This window comes from Aptenodytes forsteri, unplaced genomic scaffold (genome assembly GCF_000699145.1).
Source record: "Aptenodytes forsteri isolate BGI_AS27 unplaced genomic scaffold, ASM69914v1 Scaffold69, whole genome shotgun sequence".
NCBI classification, from domain to species: Eukaryota; Metazoa; Chordata; class Aves; order Sphenisciformes; family Spheniscidae; genus Aptenodytes; species Aptenodytes forsteri.
Genome location: NW_008795885.1, coordinates 1,898,426 through 1,909,448, shown reverse-complemented (window position 1 = coordinate 1,909,448; position 11,023 = coordinate 1,898,426). Strand labels below are relative to the sequence as shown.

At 44.2% G+C, this 11,023-nt stretch overlaps 1 long non-coding RNA gene across 1 annotated transcript in view; it reads left to right on the top strand.

Moving 5' to 3' along the window:
• Nucleotides 1-6,817, top strand: part of LOC109279628 — a 29,272-nt gene extending 22,455 nt beyond the window's left edge. The window contains exon 3 of the long non-coding RNA XR_002086260.1: nucleotides 6,286-6,817. This is a non-coding gene — a long non-coding RNA (uncharacterized LOC109279628). The remainder of the gene's footprint in view (nucleotides 1-6,285) is intronic.
• Nucleotides 6,818-11,023: the final 4,206 nt, after the last annotated feature.

Sequence of the window (11,023 nt, the reverse complement as noted above, 5' to 3'; positions counted from 1 at the left end):
GGTTGGAAAAGACCTCTGAGATCATCGAGTCCAACCGTCAACCCAACACCACCATGCCCACTAAACCATGTCCCTAAGCGCCTCATCTACACGTCTTTTAAATACCTCCAGGGATGGGGACTCCACCACTTCCCTGGGCAGCCTGTTCCAATGTTTCACCACTCTTTCAGTAAAGAAATTTTTTCCTCATGTCCAATCTAAACCTCCCCTGGTGCAACTTGAGGCCATTTCCTCTCGTCCTATCACTTGTTACTTCAGAGAAGAGACCGACACCCACCTCTCTACAACCTCCTTTCAGGTAGTTGTAGAGAGCGATGAGGTCTCCCCTCAGCCTCCTTTTCTCCAGACTAAACAACCCCAGTTCCCTCAGCCGCTCCTCATAAGACTTGTTCTCCAGACCCCTCACCAGCCTCGTTGCCCTTCTCTGGACACGCTCTAACACCTCAACGTCCTTCTTGTAGTGAGGGGCCAATGTAGATCAGACTCAGGGTCTCTATGCATAATGGCTGGTAGCAGCGCCATCCTGGGACAATTTCAGCAGCTTGAAGATTTCTGGGGCAAAAGGGTGCCTTGGTTCTGGCCCCTCTCTGTGAAATGGTCTCTGCAGGGAGCAAGAATGGTGAAGCAAAGGTGATGCCGGGGCTCTCTGCACATGAGATGCCACACTGCTGCTGTGAGCTGGGTGACACTGCGAAACCAGGGTGGAGGAGCCGGCTTACAGTGGAGAGTGGTGCCCTACATTTATGTACATTTTTCATGCCAGATTTCTTATTGTGCATGAATCATTTTTCGATGATTTGGCCACGTACTGTTGAAAAAACAAAAAGGTCCTCATTTTCCGCAGGGCAGCATGCCTATTAACATTAGTACTGCTATCATAGACTCCTGTTTGGTTCATATGACAAGCTGTTCTCTTAAATGTTCAGAGGATGGAAATTTTAGTAGATTCAAGAAGACCCCAGCAAAAAACCCTCCTTCCTTGTTCCTCAGTGTATGCACAAGAAGTAAATGGGACACTGATTTGGTAAGAGAACTAACGTTACAGCCACCTGGCTTCTTTGGTGAGTCCACCTCCATTCTCAGCAGTCCAGGTTAGTGCAGTTTGCACCCCTGTAGACCCCCTCTGAAGCATTGCATTTCACTCTAGCATGAGTCCTGTGAACGTAAACAGATTATCTGCCTCTCTCATTTCATTTAACACCACGTTTGTGCAAATGGAAACTGATGACTCACAAGGATTTTTCTGGGACTGGCTCATTAGGCTCTGGAGAAGATATCACAATGGCTTTTCCAGACAGGGCAAATGTGGTTCCCTGAATTAACACACTGTGCTAACTGGTAAGCCCCCCTTGGCATGGCTGGGCTTTATTGCTCTGTGTGTGTATGTATCTTTCTGCCTGCCTCTGAACCAGGCTTATTTATGTAAAAGCCACTTGTGCAAATGAAAATGCTATTGTTCCAAAGGACACATACCAAGCAGTCAAAAAGTGTATTGAGTTTCTAGCTGGCATAAAACCAAGGCCTCAGTGCTTTGCACAAAGAGTCCTCAACTCATGAGTAGCACGCACAATATGATGGAAAGTAGTGGCAGAGTCTGGCATCAAAAAGCTTTTGCATAGTTTGGAGTCTCAATTACAAGAAACCACCAAAATGGTGCATACACACGTATATCTATCTTTGTATTATGAATTTCTAGTATCATTACTGTAAATAATTAACATTTGAAAACAAAGGTAAAAAGGACTAGCGCAACAATGATAAACAGAGCAAAGAGGTGCCCTGCAGTGTCGCGAGGTAACAGAGTGGGAAACATGCAATGAAACATCTACAGTGCTTGAAAACACCATATGCTGCTTTGCCAAGAACTCTAGCTGTGCCACTTAACTGTGCTGAGCATTAGTCATGAAGCAAGCCACTCTCCTGGGAGGGAATTGGAGTTAATGATCCTGCTTTTAAACAGGCTTCCCAATGAAGGAACCCTCTCCAACTGCAAGCCAGCATTCTTCTAATGCAGCAGGGGGCCATCATCCTTGTTAGGACTTCTTCTACGGTATTACCAATAAAAATAAAGTTTGCAGGCCTAGTTACAAATTGAGTTCTAATGCATTTTCTAGGATATTACTACCCCGCGAGCTGTTCCAAGGCTTGATGCCTTTTGGAAACAAGAGACCCTGAACACATTGGGGAATCCAGCTAGGAGGCCAGGGCCTTTTGCTACAATGGCTTGATTCATGCTGGCCTTTGCCCCCATTAGGCAGATGTTGCCATTGCAAAGTGGCTCCAAATTTGTCAGATCCCCCAGTGTCAGTGAAATCCTCATGTGGCTTAAGGGACATGCAGGTGTCAGTGGTGGTCTCTCAGTGAAAACGTTGACACCAAGCATCAACCATCACTGATGTGAAAAAGGAGATAAGATATACCTCAGCGCTTTAGTGAAATCCTGTGTCACCTGTAATGGCATTTTGCTTTCCCCATTCAGTGACCAGTGCAGAGCCTTGGCACTCCCCAGCTCACACACGTTACCCTCCCTCTGAAGAAAGCTGAAATTGCAAAGAGGTAGAGAGAAAGAGGTGTGTCTTCCAACACATCACTTTGGGGACATTGACTGAAATAAATGTAGGTAGGTTCCAGATGAGCACAAGGAGGTGGCTCTTCACAAAACACACAATTAACTTGTATCACTCCTTGCTGTAAGACATTGTAAATGATAAAAGTTGTTTGGGTTTTCAAAATAACTCAACAAATTAATGGAAAAAGTCCATCTACGTTTACTAAACACGAAGAAACCGCCACCTAAAGATGGAAGAACTCTTTGGAAAGTACTCACCAGGTTTTTCTAGGTCTTCCCTGCCTTTTCATCCAGAATAAACAAGTCTCTGGTGAAATTTTATAAGACTATTTAAACCAGCTTTGTTGTTATTATTATCAACTAACTTGGAATTAGTCAGTAATCTGTCCATTTTTGGGAAAATATTCATGACTTGTAAAAGACTTAGAAAATGCTAGGCAAATATTCAGAAATTCAGTAATTGCATGAGTGTCTGAAAAGAGTGAATTTGTCTGTAAACTGGTTCATAAGATTAGTAAATCAATCTGCACACCTAAGTGTAGCTTTGAGGATGGAACTTCCGATTTTTATCACACAATTGTGATTGTGCAAGGGCTTATGAAAACTGCTTTGAAAATGCATTGGACTGGCCTTTAGTCCAAACTACGCCCATGGTCTAATTCATTATATTTTGAGCAGTCAGTCAGGTGGATACCAAAAGCAAAAACACCTGCAGCTTCAGAATGGTGAAGGAAAGAGAATATTCCTATGTAAGTCTTACCTGCTTAGAAAAGCAAGAGGGAGCACCACTGAGAAGCCTATGCAGATGATGAACTTTCTGCCTTCCCTGTCCGCTTCTATCTGACCCTGTCTAGGAGGTTCCTGCTTGAGGTTACACCTGCAGTCTTGTTCATGTCTTAACAATTTCTGAGGATTTTTCATTCATATTCTAGGTGCTGTAATGGAATAGAAAATGTACGTGTGGCTGAACTGTGGCATGAAATCTCTAGTATCCAAGGAAACAGAGAATGCACATGGGCAACTCATCCTGTAAAAAGCTAAACCAAATTATCCGTATTGTCCAAGGGACTTATTTTCTCACTCAGATAAGTCAGTGTAAGAGTATTTAAAATGTCAGAATGGACCCACACTGCGCCTATGCAGATGATGAACTTTCTGCCTTCCCTGTCCGCTTCTATCTGACCCTGTCTAGGAGGCTCCTGCTTGAGGTTACACCTGCAGTCTTGTTCATGTCTTAACAATTTCTGAGGATTTTTCATTCATATTCTAGGTGCTGTAATGGAATAGAAAATGTACGTGTGGCTGAACTGTGGCATGAAATCTCTAGTATCCAAGGAAACAGAGAATGCACATGGGCAACTCATCCTGTAAAAAGCTAAACCAAATTATCCGTATTGTCCAAGGGACTTATTTTCTCACTCAGATAAGTCAGTGTAAGAGTATTTAAAATGTCAGAATGGAACCCACACTGCAAAATATAGATCCTCGTCTCAAGCACCCTAGTTCTTAACAGGGTTGTCATCTACAGGTGTAATTTTGGCCTATTAAAATCACAGGGATGAATCACAGACCCATTATTTGTCTCCAAAAACCTGATTATCTCTCAAGATGAGATATTGATTGCAGACAGCTTGGGACTGGACATATTTTCTTGCAGGTTGCTAGTTTATGCCTGCCAGTAATAAGAAGGAAATTACAATTAGGTGGTTAGGAAAAAAATGAGATGTACTGCAGTGAAAATACTGAAATACTATTCGGTAATCTCAAAGGAACCACAAAAGGAAAATGTCCCCTCATGTTTTCACTACAGTTTACCTGCTGCCACCCAGAAATGAGAACCGCTGAAGTACTAGGAAAAATGTTTCTGTCTGGAGCTTTCCATTGCAGCAGGGTGCTTGTGTTATGAGTGAAAATGGGAAGAAACTTTTAGGCAAACAGTGTGGATAACTGGCTCCTTTTGATCTGTTTTGTGTAGCCAAGCAAAGCCTGTGTAATGCTTTTTGTTCTGTTGCTTGCTTTATATATATATATGTAAAGCCAATATCATTATCCAGAGTTGCTATTTCAGTGAATAACCAAATGCAGACAAACCCTTAGGCATAGTGGAAAAGGGCCAAAATGGGTCCAGAAGCTGTGTGTTAGTCTCCACAGCTTATTTTTAGAGTCAGGGAAAAAAGGAAACAAGAACAAATGTAAAATCTTAATGATAATCAGTGTAAAAGAGAGGTGTATTCCATGTTTTAAAGTGTTGTGCTTTGGTATTGCCCCATAGCATGCACTCGCTGTACACATGGGACTGCATGCACACACTCATGAGCTCTGGCGGGCTGCCTGAGATTGGCCTAGACAGTTCAAATTTGCCATAGATAGATTTTGAGGTCCAGGGGAGAGATTATAGTCTACTGAGAGTCCAGGTTGCCCAAGTACATCATGGCTTTTAGTGGTGTCACCTATTGGGCGAGAAGTGGACAGGGCTAGAGCTGCCCAGCCTTGGGTCTAGGCAGACCCGGCAAGTTTAAACGCATACATATACCTGTGCATGTGCACATATACACATACACTCCTCTCAAGCAGAGAGCAGAAGACAAGGCTAAATGGGTCTGAATATAAATGTAGTATTTATATAGGCACAAAAATTGCACTGGCTTCACTGGGAGGAGGGTCAGTAACCCTTAACACTGGAGCTGGAGCAGTGCACCTCTGTGCACAGTCCATCCACTGTGATGGACTCCTCACTCACTCCTCACTGTAAGGAGTCATGTAGACCCCTAGGAAGGCTGCAGCCTGACAGACAAACAATGCCTGGTGACAAGGTAGCAGTCTGACTCTCCACTTGCAAGCTAAGGCAATTAATTGCTAGACCTCCCCAGTGTGAGGGAAACCTGAGCATCTACTGAGGCATAGGAATTTACGAGGAGATAGAATACACCTTTGCAATTTTAATGACTTCAAAGTAAATCCCTTTATTCTGGGAGGGGGGGATGTTTAATCAATGATTTTTGCTGATCTGGGCTAGGTTCTACTTTATTTACAGAAGGATAAACCAGAGGTCCACACTGCACAGCCAAGACTTTCTTGGTCAGTACTCAGTCTAGCGACCAGCTCCAGCAGCTGCAGTGGACACTGACACCTAAAAGCTGCACCAAAATGTGAAATTAAACAAAAACAATTAATAGTTACCCCAGGGAATTTGCTTGACTTAGCCAGTGTATGAGAAAGTAAAAAAAATGACCTGTTGCGAAGACCCACTTTGACAGCCTGTGCTGGGACCAGTTCTGCTCCTGGATGCATAGTGCGCAGTGACAGAAGCTGGCAAGCTCTACTTTTAAAACAATAATACCTAAGGAATCATGTGACTGAGAAACTCCTGCTAATGTTTACTGTGTTGCAGAGAAGAGATCATTTCTGAGTAGAGCACCAGATTCACCCAGAGGTGGCCGACAAGAGTTCATTTGAGACCAGACCATTCTGGCACTCCTCTCCAAGTGAGTGGTTTCAAGACATGGGGGACAGCTTTCTGTGTCTCAGAACACTTTTAATAGATATGGTAGGAGGCCTCACCTCTATTGAAGGCTATTTCCCTCATTTTCAGGGTGTTTCCAACCATTTATCGTCATCATTCAGCCCTTTCTCTCAGTTCTGCAGCTAGGAAAAAGGACAAATGGCCCCGAATTAAGGGTGGTCTCAACTATGTCATCATTTATCCATTTCTACAGTGCACTACATCTGATGGTATAGTCTGAGGTGTGTGGTGAGACCCTGGTGCGAAGTGCAGCCCATCAGCCCACGAAGCACTTGTCTGTCAGCCATTGAACATAGGAACCCAGAAGAAAACCATGCAGAAATGCCTCTGAGGATGCTGCAGCAACCGCAGCACCTTTGCACTGTGAAAAGACACAGCATTGGTACTGCTTCAAGGCGCTGTTCTGTGGCAGCAGAAGAGATGAAGCCAAGGAGCCAAGAATCCTTCTGCGCCATCCTTCTTGCCACATCTCTCCTCACTTGGTGCCCCAAGAGGTGCGAGCAGAGCCAGAGGCTTCACATCACTTTCTGCTCTGACGTGAGCATCTTCACAGGAGCTGACCCCTGAGCAAACCTCAGAGGAGGGGTATGAGCTGTAGCATAGCCTTGTGACTGGTGCAAATGAGCACTGGTGATACGAGATGTTTAAAAACTGCAGGACCCAGCAGAATAATATAATTAGCTAGAAAAAATATCAGGAGATTAAAATAAAGCTTGGGCTCTTTTTAGTTGCTGTCTCATTTTTTGACCTTTAGAGCAACATTCAAGTTGTATTTTCTAGCTTTTCTTCACATCTGTGACAAGTAGAAATATACTTATTTTCTCTTTTTTAAAAAGAAGAAATAAAACTACACTGTCATTATTTAAACCCCTGCCTCATCATGAATAAGGTGAAATTCAGGTTCGAATTCTGAGACGGGTAGGAAATGCACTTCTCACTTGTCATGCCTGCAGGCCACCCTTGCAGCAGAGCACTGTCACCTGTGCTCTCACACTCTTCTTACAGTTCTTTCACCTTTCCAAGTAAAAACCCAAGCACCTGCGCTGTGATCTCATGAACTGAGATGATGGGCAATCCACGTAATGGAAGAGAAACATTTCCCATGTTTCTGTTTTCCCACATCTGTTTTATGATGCAGAGGTTTATTCCTTCGTCTCTCCCACCTCCTCACTGACTGCTCCTTTGAGAGTCTGCAGCATCTAGCTGGGCTTTCACAGCTGGAAAGAGGTGTCAGCTGCAGACAAAACTACCATGCTGTCCAAAATTACTTTACTGCTTCTTGCATGAGCAATGCATTGATTTTGTTTCAAATGTTTCTTTCTAATAAAATGAATGTCAATAACTATAAATGCTCTGACAAGATGTGACATACTCAGCATCATAGGAACCAAGCTCAATTAAGCAAGAGGGGGGCTGTTTTGGTCTTATTTGAGAACATCAGGAAGAAAACAGGAGGTGGAGAGCTGTAACTTGCTCCTGTCTGGGGACGAAGAGTGTATAGCATGGGGAAGAGGGAAGCTGAAGGACTGGGATTATGATGTGTGAATTTTCTGAGCTGTGCAGTTATTTGCTGACCTTTTCCACCAAAGCTTCACTGTCATTAAAGGACACCCAATTAGGATATGTAGTGAGGCAAATGTATTCTCAGACTCAGAGGACTGTACTTGCTTATAGGCATCATCATTATATTCTGCTCAATGTATTTAAAGCAGTGGTGATTAAAGCCACCAAAAATAAAGCTACCACACATTCCACTGTATGATGTTATCTACCCTCAAATTTGGGGGCCATACTGAGACATTTCAAACACACCAGAAGTTATATATATAGGGAAGTCCAGTAGGATTTCACTGAAATTCATGTTTTTATAGGCTTTTATAGGCTTTTGACCACTGTGTAGGAATTAGTAGGGGCCCTCCTCTGCAGAGTGGGGCAGTGGAGGTGGCACTGACATGACATACTGCAGATGTCTCAGGGAGAGAAATACTGGCTTTACTGGCATTACTGGCATTGCAAGCTGGCATTAATGAATCAGGCAGAGGTGTTTCTGAACCCAATAAAAATGTATGGCTCCTCTTCCTGCTTGACAGCACTCTGCGCTGAAAGTTTCAGGGCAGTGATGGTTGTGACCAAAAGTGTCACAGAATGGGGGCTTACAGAGATGCTCAGCAAGGGGCAGGGTTTGGTGCAGATGGGAGCTAGCTAAGTGAGACGGGCTCCCAAAGCTGCGGTAACATCTGGCATTGTGGGTACAGGAACAGCTATTTTCAGATGACAAGAAAACTTGTCAAGGCAGCTTCAGCAACAGAGGATTTATAGGATGGAGGAAGTCTCAGCACTTCTGAGGACCAGGCTGTACCTGCGCCGAGGGCAGGAGGAAGATGTATTCAGCATGATGGAAACAAAAAGGAACAGGCTGTTGCTTAAACGTGCTTGTTTTGTCCCATGCAGGTGTGCCAACTGAGCGGCACTGGGTGCTGGCTCAGCTGGCAGCCCACAGAGCAGGGCACAGTTTTGGGGGATGTACTTAGGGCCGATGCCTGAGACCCTCTATGGGGTGGAGAATGCACTGTCTTCATCACCAGATCCAGGTCCAGGCCCAGAGAGCAGTCCAGCCCTGACTAAGCGTTATAAAGAAGGCAGTGCAGCTCCTTCATTGTAGCAGGATTTTGGGTAAGAAACAGAAAAAACTCACTTTTTCTTTGGCTCTGGAAAGCAGGCTGCCCATGTGAAAGGAGAGTGGGGCTGGGGGTCTTGCTTAGGCTCTCTCCTGCAGGCACACAGCACTGCCAGGGAGCAGGTAGTCCTGAGTACGTGAGCTCAGCAGCACTGGGGAAAGAAGCCCACAGTGGGAAGCAACAAAAGTGATCATGAAGGCCGATAATTCTTGATTTCGTTACAACAGGATACTGCTTTTCAGTCAACTTTCCCCCATTCAGTGAAATGCATTACCCTACTGAGTGTAAACAATATCGAGAATACCGCTGGCTGCATGCTTTTCGCCTTTAGAGCCATTGCACTTAACTTACTCGTTATCATTTTGTAAAGAGCGTGAAAGAAAAGTACTGCATAGAGTTGAAATCCATTCCTCTTAGTGCAGCAGATGCGAAAAGGTCTGTACTGGCAAGCCATGGGTGGTCCTTCTTTTTTTCCATATGCCAAGTGAAAATAAGTCCTATTACTTTGTACAGGACTGTGGGAAAATTAAGAAAGGGTAACGATTGCAGGTTCAGGCTAGCTCCTGAACCTGCAACATGTCCTTCAAACGTCAGGAAGCTTCATCCTCAGTGGAAAAACAAGTAGCCAAAGAGGCAGCAACCCAGGGACACATTCCTGATCACCCTTACTGACCTGGCTGCTTTTTGCTCAGGCAAATAAACATTGCTGGAGTCAGCATGACACCTCGCAAGAATAAACTTTGCCCTCATACAGGGAGAGATTGGCAGGTAAAGTCAGATTTTAGATAATATTTTGCTACCTCCCATTCAATAAAACAATTTTTGTACACTAAAAGGAGAGGGAGATGAGATGTGGTATTGCATGCTCATGAAATATACAAAACAAGCTCCTATTTATACTAAATTGCAGTGATTTGTTACACTGAATGCCTTTGACAAAACTTTAAAATCTAAAGGATTAAAACTGAGGCAAACTTTCTGACAGCTGCTGCTATCAGCAATGGCTGAGTCAGCCAATAGCAGTGTGTGGTGCTTTTGGGGGAAGATAACTTTAACCTGCGCTGAAAAACAAATCTCCAGAAGGGAGGGGAAAAAAAAGCCCTTATTGATTTTTCACTCTGCCACAGCATGTGAATAACTCCACTGAATAAATCTAGCGGATGCAGTGGGAAAGAGTTCATACCTGCTGGAGAAAGGAGCAGAAATTCATACCCAGTACTCAGCTTATCCAAAGTGCTGAGTGGGTTTAAGTCATTAATAATTACCACTACACACCAGGGAAATAATTGCCCCTGTTAGCGCATCGTTTAGGAGGCTTTTCATTTTTGTACTGTGAAGGATATGCTGTGAAAGGTACTTTTGAGGCAGATATTTGACGAGGGGTTGGGAGAATCCTGAAGCACCCCCAAAATAACAGGAGTACTAGAAAAAGGCCAGAGGAGAGGGGAAGGAGCGGGGTGTTTTCAGACCCACTGCAGCTCTCCAGCAATGTGCTCTGCTCCAGTCCATAATTATGCACACTAGTGCAATTTTGTCACCCACCACTTTCCCATTCCCCAGCGTGTACAGCATACCAATTACCTGTTGTGGAGACAGCCATAATAAATTTACTGTCACTTTAAAAAAAAAGGCATCAGAAGAAGGCTGTCAGTAAAAGTCGGTGAAAAAGGCAAGGGAATTTGAAGCCTAGGAGTTTTTGTTAGGGCTCTTTCTTCCCCCTGCCCCCCCTCCCATCACTTTCTAGACTTATATACACGTATTTAAAAATATGCACACTTTTTTCTGTCTGTTATCAGACATTTCAACAACACTGTTAACAACATCAGCCCTGCAGGGCTAAATTGGATGAGACAATGAGAGAATCAGTCTACTGGTACAAACTGGCTCAGTTCTGTTGAAATCAATGGACCTGTTTCAATTCACACCTGCTGAGCCTTTCTTTCCTCTAGAATTGACCGTCTCATTTCATACTTCCCAAAGTGAGCGAAAGTGAGCAGGGGTTTTCTGGCGTGCCCTGGGAGACCCTGCAAGCAGAAGCACAATAAAAGAGATGGCTCCCACTGCTAAAGGTTAACCACTGAGCCCATCGCTTTTGGTGTTGGTGTGGTTGCCTGCTCGTACAGTGCCCTTGTGCAATGGGAGCCCTGAGGCTGTTGGTCCTGAGGGGCTCAAGCAGCTTAATGACTTCATATTTGCATTTTGGCAGCAGTAACAAACCTTAAGCCAGGACGGCTCAGTCCCCTAGGTGCTGCA